Source organism: Thunnus maccoyii, chromosome 12 (assembly GCF_910596095.1).
Source record: "Thunnus maccoyii chromosome 12, fThuMac1.1, whole genome shotgun sequence".
Lineage (NCBI taxonomy): Eukaryota > Metazoa > Chordata > Actinopteri > Scombriformes > Scombridae > Thunnus > Thunnus maccoyii.
The window spans coordinates 26,244,603-26,264,512 of record NC_056544.1 but is presented as its reverse complement, the minus strand read 5'-3'; the positions used below and the strand labels follow the sequence as shown (position 1 = coordinate 26,264,512).

Genomic DNA, 19,910 nt, shown 5'->3' with positions numbered 1-19,910 from the left:
TATGTGTTGCTTTGGATTGCATGGATCAAGGATGTATTTAATCGTTCAATTTGAAGGACTTGTTCATATCGAAGAAGCAAATGTAGATTTCTAATCTAAATTTCAATCCTTCTAAGTGACCTATTGTGGACACATGTATGGAACTGAGCATAACACTGAAATTATGCAAATTATCAAAAACTACATAGGAAATACCTCTTTAATTTTAATGCCTGAAACATTTACACACCTCTCTGGTGAGCTGAATTATAAACCAGACACATTTTACTAGAAGTTGTTGCTTGGCCGGTTTTAATTTTGGACCCTGGATTGTATCCATATTAATTTTAGACTTGACAACCTACATTTTTCATCTTCAATGACAATGTAACATGAATGTTCACTTACACATACGCTTTTAAGGAAAGCTTTATCTCCTCTTCTTCCATTCTGATTTGGGATAGGCAGGGGTAAGGAGGGCACAGAGGGCCCCCCCCCCCCCAGTAGATGTGATTAAACCAGATAGGATGGATGACTAGGGAAAAGAGGGGTTGAAGAGAGTGAGACATGGAAGAAGGGAAAGACACATACAGAGAAAGAGGGCTGGATGACGGGGGCTGGATGAGGGTTATGGCACTACATTATGCATTGCGGATCATCAGCCCGGGTGGCTTGTTTTATGGGTTGGTGTCAAGGGTGCCACTCCTGCTTCACACTCTGTGGTGATGGGCCTGTTGCCATGGCAGCAGCAAAGCAACTCATTAGCAAATATTACCCTTGGCCCGTAGAGAGAGCAGATCACTGACTTTGACGGACAGCTGACATCAAATAATAGGTTTACTATTGACAGAGAGAGAGGCACTGACATATGAAAAACTCTGCAGGATTGTAGGGATGTTATTGGACATGTGCATATGAAGCAATTTGTATTCATCCTTGAAGATACTCTGCTCATGGAGATCTATCCACTTTACATTTATAAAGCCTCTTGTGCCACTAACCTCGTCTGAGATACGCATTAGATATACACATTTCCATTTTGCAAGAAAATTGTCTCAAATTCATCTTTTGCTGTGAAGTTTTGTGTATGCAAGAAATGAAAGTATTTGGTTTCTTTGACTCAAAGCTCAGAGGTTAAGGCCGCATTATTCAAAATGCGTCTTATTGTCAACAAATCCCATGAAAAGACCAGAACCAAAAAACAGTATGTTCACATGCACAAGAAACCAGGTTACTGGTAGAAATCATGTGATGCAGGAAATTGGATAACACATTTACTATAGATGCATTGTAGTAACCTGGTTATTATGAAATCTGAATCATTAATGATTGTTCTCCACTACTGCTGAACTTATTTTAGAAGTAAAACTTTGTGTGTGTGTGTGCGTGTGTGTGGGCACACTTAAAGGGGACATAGCACACTTTTTGTGATTTTCTGTTATTTTCAATTTCAATTTTGTTGATTGATGTTGGATTTCTATGTTATAAACAGTCAAATATCCAAAACTTCAGGTAAATGTATATAAAAGGCTGCCTGCAAGTCAGAAGTCAGGGCTTCAGTCTGCTCTCAACACTCCATTTGGTTGCTAAGGTTGTTCACATTGTCGACTTGCATATTTCGGATCACATTTGGGCTCGAACATGTACTGATGTGTTTGAGAAGTTTCCATTTTGAGTAAAAAATGAGAAAAAGAAGTGAAATCCTACTGCTATTGTTTGTTTACGTGACCACAGGAAGTCTGCAGAGGGGCAACTTCCAGAAGCTGGCCAATCAGAACAAAGTGGGCTCTTCGGGACAGGGCCTTAAAGAGACAGGAGCTAAAAATGTTTCAGACAGAGGCTGAACTGAGGGGCTGCATAAAGGACCAGTATAGGATAAATACGGAGTTGTTTGAACTGCAAATCATGGAAAGTAGAATATAATATAGCAATAGAGCCCCAAAATACAAATATAGACCCGGAAATGTGCATGATATGTGCCCTTTAAAGGATGGGCTCTACAGTTAGAGCACAGGATTTCCATGTGTCAAACTTTTAATGTAGACATGTAGAGGCTACTTTATGACATTTCCAGCTCTAGTTGGAATTATTTTAAATAAAATGATTTATCTGTATGTAATAATCTCCTCGTTCATCCCGCCACTAAGCTGTCACAGCAGTACCTTCCCTGTCTGAAGATATTTCAAATGTCCAGGGGTCGTTGAAATCAGCCAACACATACTGTACTATAACCTTCAAAACTTTCACTTTCAAGACAGATAAAGAATCTTTTAAATTACAGTTGCATTTTTCCCCTCCTCACCGGGAGCTTTCTTCTTCTACAAACATGATTGACAGCTTGCAAAGCCCTCCACTCCTTTGCAAGCAGTGCAGCCTGGGAAACAGTGAAAAATCTTCAATAACAGGTGATCACGGTTGAGCAAACAACATCAAACCATAACATCCCAGTGCCAGAACATCCAGAACAGCCATTCCTCCACTCTCGCAATCACACTTCAGTACATACAGCTCGAAAAGAGCCTCGCCCTAGGTGTGTGATCCGTCTAATGGAAAATGGTATATAATCGAGAAGAGAGCTAGTGAGCTAATGAAAAGGGTAGCGGGGTGACATTTTCAGAGTGACGTCTGAAGTAGGATGACATTTACAGAGAAGAAGCCCCAAAGACAGTCTTTTAGAAAGAGCCTCTGTATATTATATGGGAAAACGTGGAATGTGAAGCTGATTTCAACAGGACTCACAGGCATAACTGTCATTTTTGTCTCCAGGTAGTATCATTTGGCTGGATAGTGTTGCACAGATGGAAGATAGTTTTCATGCTCGCTGTTAAATGTGAAAGATTCTTTTTCGAAATGTCATACACTCAATTTTAGGGAAAAAAAAAAACGTGACATTCATTGCACAAAATCCAAAAGTCACCAATGAGTGCATCATTGATAATGTATATTTATTTTAAGAAAAGAGTTTCATTCACCTTATTAATCCAGAAACACCCAGTGTTTCATCTAATTTTAACGCCTGCCATCATTTAATTTTGCAAGCTGTCTGTCATTTTATCTACAGGTACGCAGAGATGATGACTTTCAGTTACGGTAACCAGAACAAAAGATCCAACTGACCAAATGAACCCAGGTGATACAATGATTTTCTCTGTTAAATCTATTTTAATCATTTAAGGATGAGATGTGTATGAAAAATAGTTTTGACTTTTGTTTTGGTTGTTCACATGTTTCAGGTGCAGAAGGGTCACGACACTCTTCCCATTGAACGACAAAAATCTTCATCTGTTTCAAGTAAGGTAAAAAAACCACCAAACTTTACCGTGCTTTACCATGACAACAGTCGTCCCTCTAGGCGATGATTGACAAATTTCACATCCTGACACTCCTGCCTGGCAGCGCAGGATGGGAAATGGAGGATTTACTATAATGAGATGATGGGAGAAGGAGTTTGAGGGGAGGAAACACTTGAAAGAAGGGGTTGGGGGTTGACACAGATCATCAGGTCTTTTCAGTCAGAGACTGTTGTGTTTAAGGAACTGACCATTTCAGGGAGCTCTCAAAGTATCCGGGCAGCATCCTCCTTAATAGACACATACATAAACACTTAGTTAGGTAAATCAATAATACTAGAACCTTATTACTAGCAGTTATTGGCCTTGGCATGAGTGTGTCAGCAGTGATATTGACAGCGTACACCTGTATATGACTGAGTGTCACTAGTCAGCTCGTAGCCAAACAGCTGATGAATGAATTATGAAGCATGAATGGAACAGCTGATACCACTCAGCTGAAGCAAGGGGGAATTTTGTGCTCCCTTTGAATCAGTCTATAAGTACATTCCTCTGTTTCCATGTGCATTTTCAATTTGCGCAATAAAAAACCTGAGCAGAAAATGCAAAAAATTGAAAAAAAAAGCTGCAATATATGACATTGTAAAACATTTTTATGCTTGGCTGAAGAAGAAAAGGTGTCATATAAAAAAAAAAAAAAAAGAAGATGTAGTAAGTGATTTTTCAAATGCACTTTGAAGTTGTGGTATGTGCCTCTGCTTCTTCTACTGTAAACAGAACATTCATGTCACGCTGCCACATCCACTACACCAGATAACCAAAAAATAAGAAATAAAAAAGACTGAAGGTGTTGAGGGTGTACATAACTCCAACATATTAGTCCGTGTCTGTTGTATAAGAATTATTTATATTTCCAGTCAGGCAGTTGTTGGAATGTTGTTTTATTTGTGTTTTATTTTATTTTTGCTTAGATCTCACATATTTTAATGGAAAAATAACTTTTGACATATTTGTTGCAGGCTAACATCTAGCAACTTAAGTTTTCCCAGACAAAACAAAACAATGTAGAAGACAGAGCGCAGATAAGAACTCCAAACTTACATTGCACTGATGCCAATGAAATGACGATTCGTTGAGACAGTGATGCGTCTCTAGCAGAGAAAAGAAAGAAACGTCTGTGCAGTGTGTCCTCAATAATAGTGTGATATCAAACACAAAGCCCATCTCATCTGTGAGGACAGTTTTTCTGGATTATGACCTTCTCTTTAAATATTTTCATATATGTCTATATATACACTTGAAAGTATGAGTCAGTTTCTACTCTCCTGGTAGGAACTCAGAAGGTCACACACTTTTATCTTCTCTCTTATGAGTGTCCTTTCCCCCCCAAAAAAACCCCTTTATGCAGCACAAAGTTTCCTGTTTGAAGTTTGACATCTCTTCTACATCAAAATTGAATATATTTGTAGTGATCTAACTTTTTTTTAAAAAGTCATAACCAACTTACAAGGTCATGACAAGTGCACCACATTACTCTAAAACCATAGTGAAACAGAGGCATTTAAAGTCCAACAACTCTAAGTATGGCATGACATTTTGCTCAAACACATCATCCAATGTGACTAAATTGCATGAAATCCTTGCAAAGGAGCACGAGCCATTTTCTCACAGAGGACATGTCCTTTGGGAGGGAATCAGGTCATATGAGAGACACGGATCAAGGAAGGGAACATTTCCCTGCCACATGGGGGACTTAATCAGGACAGCCTTTTGGTATTCTGATCTATCTCTGGAGAATGGAGGATAGCGGGGCTTGAACCTTTGATGTGCCTACCAACGGACTAGCCGTGTATTTTCCTTGGCGATAAATGAATTAATAAGCATGCAATGACACTGGCCTGACAGTGGGATATGCGACAGATGTTTTCTTAATACTTTATTTGCTTCAGTGGGATGTTTGGAGGGTGCATGCCAAGAACATGGAGATGGGCCGGTAGAAAGTGGAGTCGAATTTCCTCATAGGGTCGAGGGTTGAGTACTCACTTGAGCAGACAAGTGAATTTTTTGATGTCCCTCTGAATTTCTTATGACATCGTCAGTGACTTTATGTATGTCTCATGTGGTTTAAAACTGCTCAAAGGAGTTTTACATGCTGGAACCAAGCTGGAGAAATCCTGTAACATGACATCAGTAAGGCTCCATTTACATTTGGATAAAATCCAGATGTGACTCAGTGCACTTTTTTTTTTTTTTACAGTTTAGTGCTATTTGGTAACTTCTTCTACAGTTTATCACTGTAATTGCAACAATAATTGTAGCTCGCCAGCTAACAACTATCCATTAACTAGCACAGACTCACGGACGTCTCGAGTGAACGGAGTACGAACGAGGTGAAAGTTTTGCTGATCTTAATGAAGCTCTTACACCCACACAGATCATCCAACAGTTGAACTTATTTTGGGATCAGATCAGCTCTACAGCATGTTTTGCCTTTAGTGTGACCTTGTGTTGAATACGCTGGAGCCACTTCCTTCTCTCACTTTAATGAGACAAGGTGTATTTATGACTCATATATGTTCATATATGTACTGTGAATTACATAAATAAGTTTATACGGAGGTAGAGCTGGGCAAAATCAAATAACACAATTGTTACACTGTGTATGTGTGTTACTATTTTACATAGATCATGATGAATTGTTCTTGTCTTGTACTGCAACTCTGCAACATCAGCAGACTCATCAGGTTAAAGGTTAAAGGAAATTCAGCATTATATTTGTAAAGAGGAAGACGTAGAAAATAAAATTCGTTGGAGACAGGATGAGACGTGTCATCTGGGGATCAGTTTTGCAGGTTTGCTCCTCAACAGGAGAACTGAAAATGGTCTTGACGTTATCGATGAAGTCTGTACTTGACAGATTAGAGAACTGAAACGCCCACCTATACTGTATAAAAACTCGTTGTAGGCGCTACTCGAGGAGCCTTTTTCTTTGTAACCTCATCCTGTGTGTGAAACGCTCCTTCTTGTACAAGAAAATAATTTCTGCTAAATTTTGATACTATTGTTTAATGGTCATTACGAAGAAATTCTTTTAACAACAATATTTTGACCAAATACCTCAATTTCGATATTGCAACAATATTGTAGGGATGACTACTGATGCTTTGACAAAATATTTACACAATGAGATTTTTGATAAATAATCATCAGTAATGTGGATATAAAGACTAAGTGTGTAAAGGCAAATAATAGAACAGCTAGAACAGTCTGGTGAGTTTAAAAAAATTACATCATTTTACTGTAATGCAGCCTTTAAAACACTCATGTCATATCATGATATTACGATATCCAAAATCTAAGAAGATATCTAGTCTCATATCACAATATCGATATAATATTGATATATTGCTCAGCCCTCTATGGAGGCATTATGAAATTGCTTCATTTAGTGAAGAGATTGTAAGCAAAATCTCACAGGGGAATGTATGACGTCAAATAAAAACAATTATATAAAAAAAGAGAGAGAAAGAGACCATGTCATTTCAGCTGCCACTAAGAACTGTGGAGGTTACTTTCACAGTAAACACACATTTGGTACAAGTAAAGATTGTGCATGCATGGTTTGAGATACAGATGCATTAACACCTTTTCAACATCCAACTAGGAGGGTGGTTTGAGTGAGCTGTCTCTAAATCTAGCTTTATGTATATATATATATATACACATATAGATCTCCAATCTGCATGGCGGAATATGTAAATGTCTCCCTCTCAGTTCCTTTGTTTGTGTGTGTGTGTGTGTGTGGGTGTGTGTGCGTGTGTGTGTGTGTGTGAGAGAGAGAGAGAGAGAGAGACAATGACAGAGTTTAATTAGGCTAAAAAGATGAACCTACAGGGTCTCAATTAGAGGCTTTTTTCTCTATTGCAACTCCTCTTTGTCTGAGAAAACAGGTGGATTTTTAACATAAAATATTCCACAATTAATTAAAGACATAACAGTTTGTGTTGCGTGTATAATTTTTTTCTTCCCATCAGAAATTTTTACAGTTGAGGGTTTTTTTTTTCTTTGAGCCTACAAAATGCAAATATTTAAAAGCACTCCCCGACAGAATCTGTGTCTCAAATCTTTTCTTGTACAATCAGTGTATAGCCATGTGTCTTCCTATCAATAATTGGACAATAGGCTCATGTTATTGCGTCTGCAGAAACTGACAACATGACATTTACTTTGAATGATGACACTTAATGGTTTATGTCTCTCTGTACACCCACTATTTTGATGGATGAGACGCATGCTGCTGTCTCCAGTTCTGCAGTCACATCATCTCTAAATCTTATTGTCTCATAAGTCATTGAGCTTTTGAAGGATTCTTGCCATTGCCCCTGATGCCTCTGTGCACTCTGCTGTGTTTGCACTGGCTTTAAACTATATTAATAAATAGTTATGTTTTAACGTTTCTACATAAAGACTGGAGACAAAGGGTTGAACGCTCTGCTGCTGTTGCATTCTGGGATGAGAAATGAGAAAAGCCCTCTCAATCCTCCATCATTCTTTTGTTCCTCGGTGGCTCGATTTGTGCGTCTACCTGTCACTCTCTGACACATACACATGCAAACATGAAGACATGACATGAATGCACACCCACATGTTCATATTGCTTTCATGAGCTCACACATGCACGTATGCACATGCTCTTTCGCTCTGTCCCTTTGTTATCTCCCTGTCTTTGTCATGTTATTTGACGCTTTTTCTCTCTTCTCTGTCTCTCTGCGCACCCTCCCGCAGCTTTTGTCTCAGTCTTTTACTCTTCCTTTCACAGTCTCACTCTTTCTTTCACCACCGCTCACCTGCTTTCTCTTTCTGTTAACAGTAAAACCATTTCAAGGTCTCTTGGTCTCAAAACACCAGTAGCTGTCATGTCAGATGCACAGAGATAGAGAGTGGATCCTTGTTTCCTGTAGACTATAAGAGAAAGACATTCAGAAACACACATAGGCTTCTTATATGTGCACACAAACAGTCAGACAAGTGGACTTGCACATGAGCACGTTTGCTGCTGACACACAGATGGATGCATTTGCAGAGATACAGACACATATACTCAAGATGCACAAACAAGATGTCAAGATTTATGTAAATATGCCCACACTCAATATCTGTACCCTCTGTGGTGCATGGGAATACTGTGGGCTCAAATATACCTACACATACAGACACAAAATCTGTTCACATCAAGCGGTAACAACCACGGCTTGAGGCTGAAGCCAATGCAGAAGCACCTTTTTAAAGTGCAATGCCACCCACGGCTGCTAGATGCTGGCCCAAAAAGATCCCTGGGTCCAATTGACACCCATTCAAAAAGCGTCAGCTTCTCTCTAGAAAAGCTAGGTGAATATTTTTTTGCAACAACTCACTATGGTCTCAATCACCAATTTCCAGCCATCTAATAAGTGTGCTGGTGGGCGTTGATCGATAGCTGTGATTGACAGTTAGCTCACCTGCTGCTCTCCCCAGCTCCAAGACTCGCGATATTTTGGTAAGTTTAATGTTACTTGATTACGATACCTGCCCTGCGAGCACAATTTAGCTAAAGTAGCGAACGTTAGCACAAGTGTACAACGCTCGGTGTTCCCAGTAAGATAATGTTTGCTTCGGTCAAAGGTAGCAGGGAGTGTTTCAAGAGTGTGAAAGGCAACACTTCTTATTTGGAAGGTCGTGGCTCCCGATGGAGAAGATGGCGCTGACCATGATCAGCAACTCTGGGCTTCAAAGTGGCTCCAATGTAAATCAATTGGGTGACATCACACCTCTCTATGTCCATCTTTATATAGAGTCTATGGTCCACATGAGGTAGAATCTGTGACATTGTCACACCAATAAATAGGAAAACATCCACATTGGTTAAAGTGAATGGGTAAAAAATAAATATCTGGCCATGCAGGTTGTTAAAAAACTTCTTCTTAATGACCATTAAACAGTAGAGACCGGAGCCAAAGTATCAAATTTAACAGAATTTATTTTCTTGTATAAGAAGGAGCGTTTTACAACACAACACGCAGGATTAGGTTGCAAAGAAAAAGGCTCCCAGTGGAGCGCTTATAACAGGGTTTTGTACACCTTGACTGGGCGTTACAGTTCTTTTCTTAACCCTCCTGTTGTCTTCCCATTGACCTTGCAACTTTTGTCCTCCCGGGTCACTTTTGCCTCAGGAGGACAAAAGTCCACAGATGCTATACATTTTAATAAAACACCCAAAATTCAATGAAAGTAGTGATCATTACTTTTGCTTGCAAAGTGTGTGGTATGGAACCATCCATGTGATTTTCAGGCAATTAGATGAAAGAAATCCATATGCCTGATATAAAAACATTTGAAAAGGGTCAAATTTGACCCGAGGACAACAAGAGAGTTAATCTATCAATATACAGACTTATAGATAACGTCATGTCTGTTTTCAGTACTTCTGTCCAGGAGCCATCTTGCCCAACTGATTCCCAGATGACATGTCTCATCCTTTCTCCAACGAATTTTAATTTCTACATCTTCCTCTTTCTTAATATAATACTGAGCTTCCTTAAAGCTTAGCTGATGAGTCTGCTGATGTTGCAGAGTTGCAGTGCAAGACAGGAACAATTTATCAAGATCTAGATAAAATTGTATCACTCCTACACAGTGTAATCATAATTTTTATAACACAGGAACATAGTTATGTGCAAAGATTTTGAAGTATGTGCCTTTTTGACCCTTCTGTTGTTGCTCCAGTACACAAGAAGTGAAGGTTTTTTCATTCATGCAACTCAAAGAATTAAAAACATACATTTGAAAAACTCAAAAGCAACTCTCCACCGGAATTACTCTCTGGCAAAAAAATAGTCTCCATGGGAAAAAAAACAGTGAAAACGGTGAGGTGTGAAGTTTATCTCGAGTAACAGGGACAGTGTTTCTTGAAAGATACCAAGCTGTTGAAATTAAAAAAAAAAAAAAAATATATATATATATATATATACTCTTTTTAATGCTGTAAGCCCCACAAATGAAATTCCAATTAACTTAATTTCACTAGAGTGGAGGCAGATGTTTCAGAGGCCAATATCTCCAAACCTCAGCACATAAAACCAAAGCCTTTCTGCACAGCTAGATAGTATTATGGGTAAGTTAGAAAATGTACCGTTCATGTGACCTGACCATTCAATACAACCTTTTAAGGGTGACAAAACTTCCATATAGCATTTTCAGTTTCAGTTACTTTTTTGCAGTTTTCACAAGATTTTACACCACATTTTTGGTTATTTGGAAAAATCATTGTAGCATCATCTAGATGCCAAGTGTCACATGCATTAAATACATTTTGTGCAAAAAAAAAATGGCATGAAGTATCATCAAAGTGTATTGTGTCCCAAGTGTTGCAAATTAATATGGTAACGATATGGTAATAATATTATAATTATTACCAGCTCATTTTCTTCATTTTTTTTTTTTTTTTTGCAAGAAATTCATTACATGGCACAGAAAGTGATACTTGGCGCCCCAAGGTGCATTTTGTGCACACAATGCATTCCGTGCCATGAAATAAACATTTTGTATTAGGGAAACTCTGTGCGCGAAATGCGGCATGAGACATTTGGTGCTTCATATTAAGGCGATATGATTGAATCTGAGGAGGGCAGCAAGAGAAAAGTCATAGATCAGTGATGAAGAGCAGAATTGTGTATGCGTTATCTGTTTACACTGTTCTTATTAGGGTTCAAGCCTCGGAGGGGTAGAAAACTATTGTTTTTGTCCGATTATTACCCAATTATTATTATTTTTTTTTATTATTCAGCTGAATGTGTCTGAGGCTCCAACAAATTTCAGTAGGTGGGTTCCTATGCCCCCCCCCATTCAGGAACCACTAATAAGCCAGCACCATGTCAGCCAGATGGTGGCGCTTTAACAACTAACTTTACGTTTCGGACTATATCTTTTGAACTGTAAGTCTCAGAAACAAAATTCCTGTATTCTGCGGATCCAAACGAATCTATTCATATAAGCCAAGCCTATTTAAACCATGATAGATTTTCCACCATTTGAATTTTGTCCAAATCTGGTTTTTTTGCTACTACTCTTACAAATTTGGCATACTGCCTTGAAGTACTGAGATAAACAATTCTACTATAAATGAGCAATATCGGTCCAAAAACATGCATTATATTTCGTTGAAATTGTTCATGATCACATCATCATCATGTGTTCACACAGACACCCATTGTGCGTTGTTTTCATGGGTTTTTCCTTGGACAAGTTAAATGTTGTTATTTCTGGTCATTTTGTCTCTGCTGACATTTCTTCATTCTGATTCTTTATTATGTTGTTTCCAATTAGACTTAGGTCTTTCCCCAGCCGGAGGCTTCCTTACATTGAGAGTGAAAACAACCATAAATCCATGCATTATGGTATGTTTCTCTCTTTTAGTCCTTTATTCTTTACTGTCTCAGTGCCCCATGATCCATTATACTCCCTTAAGTGAACTTGCTCCACAATTGGGTCATTTCCTCACTGGGCATAACATTCCTCTGTCCATTCAGTCTCCTCCACAAATACTCCTGTCAACTGGTCATGGCTACTATCATGTGGATGTTAACATGATTATTGCATTGTTAATTGTTATATCCTGTTTTACTACTTACTCAGTATTATCAGTCTTTCTGTAAAGAAAGACTGATAATACAATGTAGCATCAATCGCACCATTTATTTGAAGTGTTTCTTTAAAAGACATCCTTAGAAACTGATAATGTAACAACTGCAGATAATGTCATTTAAAAAATGTGATAAAAATTGTCTAGAGTCATCAGTCATGCTAGCAGCTCTGTGAGGCTGTACTTAAGCACAGCTTGAGGCTATATGCTAACGTCATAATGCTGACATGCTTGCAACAACAATGCTAACACAGAGATGTTTATCAGGTATGTTTACCATGTTCATCATCTTAGTTAAGCTTGTTAGCATGCTAAGATTTGCCTTGACTTGCCTAATTAGCACTTAACACAGCTGAGGCTAATGTGAATGTCATTCATTTTGCGGGTATTTGGTCATAAACCAAATTATCAGACAAATTAGATTTTTGATTTGATGATGGCACTAGAGGAAGAGTTAAGGCATTACCGAAGTTATTACAAATCCTCCTGAGGACTACATAAATGTCTGTAGCAAATGTCATGGTGATCCAATCCATTTCGCTCAAAACCACAAATGTCAATCTCATGGTAGTGCTAGAGGAATAATCATGGTATTACTCAAGTCATTAGGATTTGTCCTCTAGGCACCATTAATGTCTAAGCCACATTTCAAGGCAATCTATTCAGAAGTTGTTGAGATATTTCTGGTCCAAAGTGATGGATCAGCTGACTGTCAGACTCTGTGATCCCTAGAGGCAGGCTGATAGCTAAAGATTGCCATTAAAACGATGATGTAATAACTATCACAAAATGTAATTAGTTATCATCTGAAACATTGTCTGTGGTTATTATGTTATGTATATAAGTTACATCATTAGTTTCTACATCTCCCATAAACCTGTTGCTTCTTCATCACAGCGAGGAGGCAACTTTTTTAGTCAAAGGTTTATTCTCTCACTCTAAGAGGAAAAACATGTCTAAAGTTCATTTTCTATGCTCCTTCACACTGCAAACGTTGCACCATAAAGTACTCTCATATATCTCACATATATACGAAATTATCCAACATACAACCTGTTGGTGCCAAATGATAAATGGAGTGTAGGCTAACTAAACATTAGCCTATTTTGTTCACAGAAGTTATTCATGCCCATGTCCGCACCCTTTGTGGTGCCACTCTTTCCCAAAACGTCTCTAATCAAGCCAGTTGTAGGCAGGAAAAAAACATCTATTTACATTCACTTGGCTTCAGTTTTATAGTATGTAAGGAATATATTGATCTACTCGCATTGTAGCTCCTGCCAATAAGTTTGTTTGCAGCTCCTTCAAAATCAGAGAAATAACTCTCAGTTAATTCAGAATATGTTCCTCTCCAGATTTACTCTGATGAATTCTTAATATCCTCCTCTGTTTATCTCAACAGTTGATGTGCGTCATGTGTGGCAGACAATTTTGGCTTGGGGGTGCATTTCTAGACACATTGTGCTACAGAGGCCACACTGTCAGTGAGGATTACCGCATTTTATGGTGAAGGTTCCCCCCTGGGATGTCATTACTTTAAACCCTCCTGCAATACATCAATTTCTAATTAACATTTGCATACTAGATCATTGGGGGTGCCTTAGAGGAGGGAGAGGGGGTGCTGAGGACTCACACACATACATTTATGCTAATTAATTGAAATAAAATGAGCCTGGAGCTTAAGATAGGGCGGAGCAATGGAATGCTTCAACACCCAATGGGAGGGGCAGGCTGGATGCTCGAGTGCTGTCAGCGACGCCCGGTGCATCCAAAAACACCAACACTCTCGAGACCTGAACTAGCTAGTGGATGAAGTGTTTGGGGTGTATTCCTGTGGTGGAGGATGCTTGTTTGTGTCAGTGTATGTTCTGTTATGTCCCAGATAGCATACATATGTGTTCCAGATCTGGGCCATTTCTTGCAGTCACAACTTAGTTACAGGAACAACAATGATCATATTAACTCTGACAGTATAAATAGCCAGTATACCTGAATGTAAGTCCAATATACTTGTAGCTCTGGTTTGGTCTCCACCAACCTCTGAGAGAAATATTTGGCTCTTTAGCTCCTTGATGTTCCTCTTTTTCACCGGCCCTTTGTTTCATATGGTTTGGTGCCAATTGGTCCTCAACAGGTAGCATACACTCTGTTTTGCACTGACCTTTTTTAGACAAAATCGACTGTTTGTGGTTCAATATGTGGGGATATGTGGGGATTGGGGATACAGTGCATGTGCAGAAACAAAAGAAACAAACAAACAGCAGTAGCAGTGGATTCAGCAATATGATCAGGCAATTCAGAGTCTGGATTTGATTTATGTTTTATAATTTATAAAGTACACTTATTGCACTTTTAAATTAAAAAGTAAAATGTGTAGAGGAAATAAAGGTTCAGTGCAGGGTTTACAAGCCACATGTGTTTTTCTGTAGATCCCCATCTTAACAGAAGTAGGCCACACACTGGTCAACATCTGATTTTTATTAAAAGGCTACTATCAGCTCAATGTATCAGTGTACTCTGGAGTAAATGTATGTGTACTCTAGAGATGTCCACGGTGGGGATGAGATTGGGCTTGTTCCAGTGCAAAAAGTGGCATCTGAGGTGTTTGACATACAATAAACTGCTTTGGCCCTTGGGCCAATCATCATAATTTGGAAGATGAGAATTTATGCATCATTCCACAAAATTTCATTAAAATCCAATCAACAACATTCAGCTGATAAACAGTCTGGAGCTGATCCATAATACTTCCCTCAGTTTCATCTTGGAAACAATTGTCCACCAGTGCAGCAAGATAATTTGACTGATATTGGCTTGAAATAAACTTTGAGGATTGGATGCATAGCCTCAGTATCTCACTGCTTGTGATTTGCAGTATAGTACAATCAGCACATGTTCAGGTGGCAATGCAAGGCAATGCGTGTGTGTGCTTCGGTATTTGTGTGAGATGGTGCTTAGAGGAGACAACAAGACAAGTGAGGTGTCATGACTTTGCTTTAAGTCAAAGGTTTATTGAAACAGACGTGCAATGTCTTCCTCAAGTGTTCTTCTGAGTGTAAATTGTGGTTGAAAGCAAAGCAGATGATACATTTTTACTTTATATGCAGATGTGTTAATGAAAGCAATTTGTAAGTCAAGAACTGCACTCAAGGCAAGTGGATTCTGATCTTGGTTGTTTTTCTGAAGTACACAAAAGCAATCCAAGCTCCTCCTCAGTGAAAACAACAGCAGTAGAGCTTCATAGAGGTGTGAACCACCGGGCTATTTTTGCAGCAGTATAAATAGTGAACGGGAAACAAAGTAAGGGTGAGATCACACCTACTACTAATTCCTTTTATTCCAAACTATGGTTGGAGATTTTGCCACTGTAGTTTCTTCTTACCTTTTTAAAAATGTGTTTGCTGAACATCACACACCGAATACTAGACAAAGTCAGACAGACTCAAGGAGCTGGTGGACAGATTTTTGGTAACAAGCCATCCTGCCAGGTTTGAGGATTTGGCAGTAAGGTGGGACTCAAAACAAATCCAACTCTAGTCTGTATAACTCCTAGTTAAACACAGTGACATCTGTAGGTGTTTTTTTCTGTAGACTACAATTTCTGGTATTAATACCAGGTAAGAACACAGCATGCTTTCCAAGTGCCAGTTTCACTGGTATTAATAATATTTCACTACCCTGTATCTTTATGTTTTGGTGTTGTTCTCTGTATTGAAAGCTCCACCAATCTATGTTGTACTTATATTGGGTCAGATGCCTACTGTAATGTGAAAGGGCTCACTTGTAGTGATGTTATCTACAGAGAATGATCTCCCTGCAGTTCTTCAAAACCCCATAGAGCATTTTAGCAGCTTATTTACATTTATTAAGGTTAGCAACAAAGGAAGACTTTGGCGATTAGACTCTGTCGATGTGAAGCATGTTCATTAAGCGTTTAGAATGGAAACAGCCCTGCATTAAAATAATGCAAGGGGCTGCATCGGTGGGGGCGTGTTGTTTGAGGTGCCGGTGAGACAATGAAATACGATCCAGGAAGCGCAGGTGGAGCCACAGATTTAATGTGTTTAAAGGCAGATGCCAAAGTGTAATACTCACAGACAAGATTTTACAGCTCTATCACAGTGGCGACTATTTTATCTTTTGTCATGATGTTTGCAAGGTAAACAGCAGAAATGCGGCATTCACATTACAAAGTAATCCATCAGGAATGTGCACTTGCATGCATGCGATTGGGCAATGCAACCCCTTGATGCTGCTGCACTGTGTTGCAACAAAAGTTGAACCTGGTGGTTGATGGAAACTTTCAGTTGACTGGATATCCTGGAGGTCATGGTGGTGATGGGGGGGGTGGTGGGTTGTGCAGTAGTAGGTCTGTAAGACAATTATGCCGTGAGTGTCACTGACCTCACCAAATTTGCAACATGCAAACTGTGACTTGCAACATGAGATCATTTCCACTCATGTTAATTTTTTTAATCAAAAGAAACACTGTGCTTGCAACACATACATACATGAGCATGTGAGAGGACTGTAGGACTCATAAATTTTCCTGCAATTTGTGAGTAACAAGTGCGTGTAAGCAGTGCTCGCAAATCTCTTTTATGAAATGGGCCCTAGAATTCAATTCAGTTCAATTCAATTCAATTCAATTCAAAACACTTTATTTGTCCCTGAGGAGCAGTTTGCAGAGACATGTAGAGTAGCACAGCCAACAAGCAACACAATACAGGAAAATTTAAAAATATGTAAAAAGCAAAAATAAGCTGTACACATTATGATAATAATGATAATGACATGAGAATGATAGTATTAGTGCAATAAGGGTATAAAGCAGTATAATGCAGCATAATGCTGTACAGATTATCATAATAATGATAATGATAGAAGGACTGAATTGCAATGATATTTAAAGAACAGCATCCAGAGACTGAATGACAGAAAGACCATTTGTCAGATATGGCAACATGAATGTAGGAAATTTGACGGCACGCAGTGGACATAACGCAGATAATAGCTGACATTAAACCAAAAGGCTGAATGTGAGAGAAAGGATCTTCTTCATTGAAGTTTCTACAAAACCTCAACAGGTAGCGAGAAACTCCAAATGAATAATTTCCACTGCCTCCAAATGACCAAAATCAACAACTGCTGTATTAAATTAGAGTATAATCTCATTCCTAATAAAGGCACTTTGCTGATGCCCATAACTTTGAATAGCATTGCTCTCATTTGGCCAAACAAAGCAAACAAAACAAAAATAACAAAAATATACCTCCATATTTTAATACCCTTCCATACATTTTTTGATATGAATGTGTCTGGAGTCCAGTTTTCACAAATCATATGCTAATGTGTCCTGGAAACAACATCTATGTGATTAATGCAACATTGTTAGGGAATTCTTCAGGAACTGTTACTCCAAATATGCCGTGAGTGTCACTGACCTCAAGCTACTGCATACTATCAATCATTTTAACAAGGCAGCCATATCGAGAGTCAACATCATTAGTTGTCCATGATTATCAGCTCGCTATATTACAGGTCACATTAAGCAAGCCCAGTGAATTTACAGGCATTGTCTAGGTGACATTGGTACAGATATATATCTTTGTCCTTTTTGTTTCGGAGTACTGACACATATGGTTCAAGGACAACAGGACCTTTTCATAATATGTTCCTAAAAATGATTCACCCTCTTGTACTGTGATGAATCTACTCTCCCTTTGTGATGAAATTACATGTTGTATGTCAAGCTGAGGCAGAGTAATACGCTCTGATTATCAAGCAATGCGCCAAATCTTCGACTATCTCCAAGGAATGCTAATCACTCTTCTATTGGATTTTTCTGTGACGCCTGCCATTAATCCTCACCACATTCTCGTGTGATGAAACTGCAGGACTCTTTTGAACGTAATTAACTCCCATGATCGCTTTTGAACCTCACTGCATTGAGTGCTCTGATCGAGAGAAATTACACCAGGCTATTGCGAGTATTTAATGGACCCACGAGTGTCAATTAATGTAGAGAAGCTTTTCATTGCTCTTTCTTTTCATGTCCACTAGCCCAGGTTTTATTAAAAAGCACTTATCCTGAGCCTCTGCTTTTGAAATGAACAGCCTTCTAAGGCATTACAATAACTTGCGTCCTGTTGTGAGTAGCCTGAGTGTGCTAGACCTCCATCACAGAGACTTTTGACCCAACTCTACCTCCGGTTTAGCCTCAATGCTTCAATCATGCATCTGGTGGATTTATTTTTTAATTCAACCTTTATTAATACAGCGTGGTCCAATGAGAGCAGTTCACTCTCTTTTGCATGGGAGGCTGTGGCTCAGGAAGTAGAGCAGGTTGTCCATTAATGGTAAGATCGGCGGTTTGATCCCTGGCTCCTCCAGTCTGCATGTAAAATTGTCCTTGGGCAAGATACTGAACTCCAAAATTGCTCCCGATGGCTGTGCCAGCGGTGTGTGAGTGTGTGTGTGTGAATGTGCATAAGATTAGCTCCCGACGAGCAGGTTGGCACTTTGCATGGCAGCCTCTGCCATCAGCATATGAATGTGTGTGTGAAAGGGTGAATGATGACATGTATTGTAAAGTGCTTTGAGTGGTCGGAAGACTAGGAAGGCGCTATATAAGTGCAGTCCATTTACCTTTTTAAAAGCAAAGGCAAAAATCTGACAGACAGACAAAATACTAACGAGACTTCAAAGAAGGATACATAACAGTATGGGATAAAGGTTAATGAAGATCTATACTTAACTCAGATGTAACCATTGCAGGTTGAAAAGCTTTTCCAGCTTTTTGAATAGTCCAAAGCTATTGGAACACAACATTTATGGGCCTTTTTACCAAGTTTTGAATTTTGAAACCTCCAGAATGAGACGCTTCTGTGATCTATAAAGTGGTGGGTTTGCTTAAACTGTAGAAAACATGCAAAATATAAATATATTTTTTCCTAGAAGTGCTTTATAAATATATACTTAGGAGTGCAGGTCTCTTTGTAACCTACACTGCCGTACAGAGTCACTCTGATGAAAACGATCTAAGATTTACCTTTTAAATGAGACCAGGGTGTAATCAAAAGGCTTGAACAACAGTAACCTTCTTATTTTATTATTTTCGGGCTTGTGTGCAAACACGGTAGTGCCTGGTGAGAGGTTAAAGAGTGAAATGTCGATGGTGGTGCATGCTAACCCTGTCTCTTAGATATTACGTTCTTATATAATTAAATTGCAACAGCAAATATTTTGTTCGAAACGTAATGCTGTTTGAATGACATTTTCTCTCAACATAATGAGAAAATGCTGTTAATTAACATATTTGGCAAGTTGCAAAAATGTTGATACTGAACATATGAGTGAACTGTTCAGAGACAAAATAGTTCTCTTTTTTTTGTTCCACCAAAATATCTGATCTTGCAGAAGCTCTACAATATTGACTAGTATTATGTTTACTAGGCACTGGCAGGACTTAGGGGAAGATAGTCTTGGTTTAATACAGAAAAAAAGTCTGCAGTGATTTGAAGCAGTATGTTTGTCATCCTTATGCAAGTTCCTTATATGTTGAAATATTACATTCATGTTTTTAAGGAAACTCATGTTGACTGTGGTCCAAGAAGGGAAGTTATAACATCCCATACCCCCAAGCCATTCACTTAAACTTCCTCTCTGTCACTTTTTGCTGAAGCTACTATAAGAATGTCACATGACTTCCTGCCCTGGCGCTAAAAGAAAAAACAAGAAAACAGCCGATGTTTCTGTTTTTCAGAAGTCTTGCATTTGGGCACTTCTAAATCTGAAGTGCACTCACTATCACCACTCGTTAACCTCATCAGGACAGTCAGCCATCGGCAGTCAACCGACTATATAGTCAAGACTTTTCGAGTCTGCAAACACGCTCTCAAGTTCATGTATTGTTAATGTTTTTATCTACAGCTCCCGTGATAAGCACCGACATCACAGCATCT

At 38.8% G+C, this 19,910-nt stretch overlaps 1 long non-coding RNA gene across 1 annotated transcript in view; it reads left to right on the top strand.

Moving 5' to 3' along the window:
* The window catches only part of LOC121908565, an 88,939-nt gene that overhangs the window by 44,025 nt on the left and 25,004 nt on the right, over nt 1-19,910 (top strand). The window contains exons 2-3 of the long non-coding RNA XR_006099266.1: nt 3,041-3,109; nt 3,213-3,275. This is a non-coding gene — a long non-coding RNA (uncharacterized LOC121908565). The remainder of the gene's footprint in view (nt 1-3,040; nt 3,110-3,212; nt 3,276-19,910) is intronic.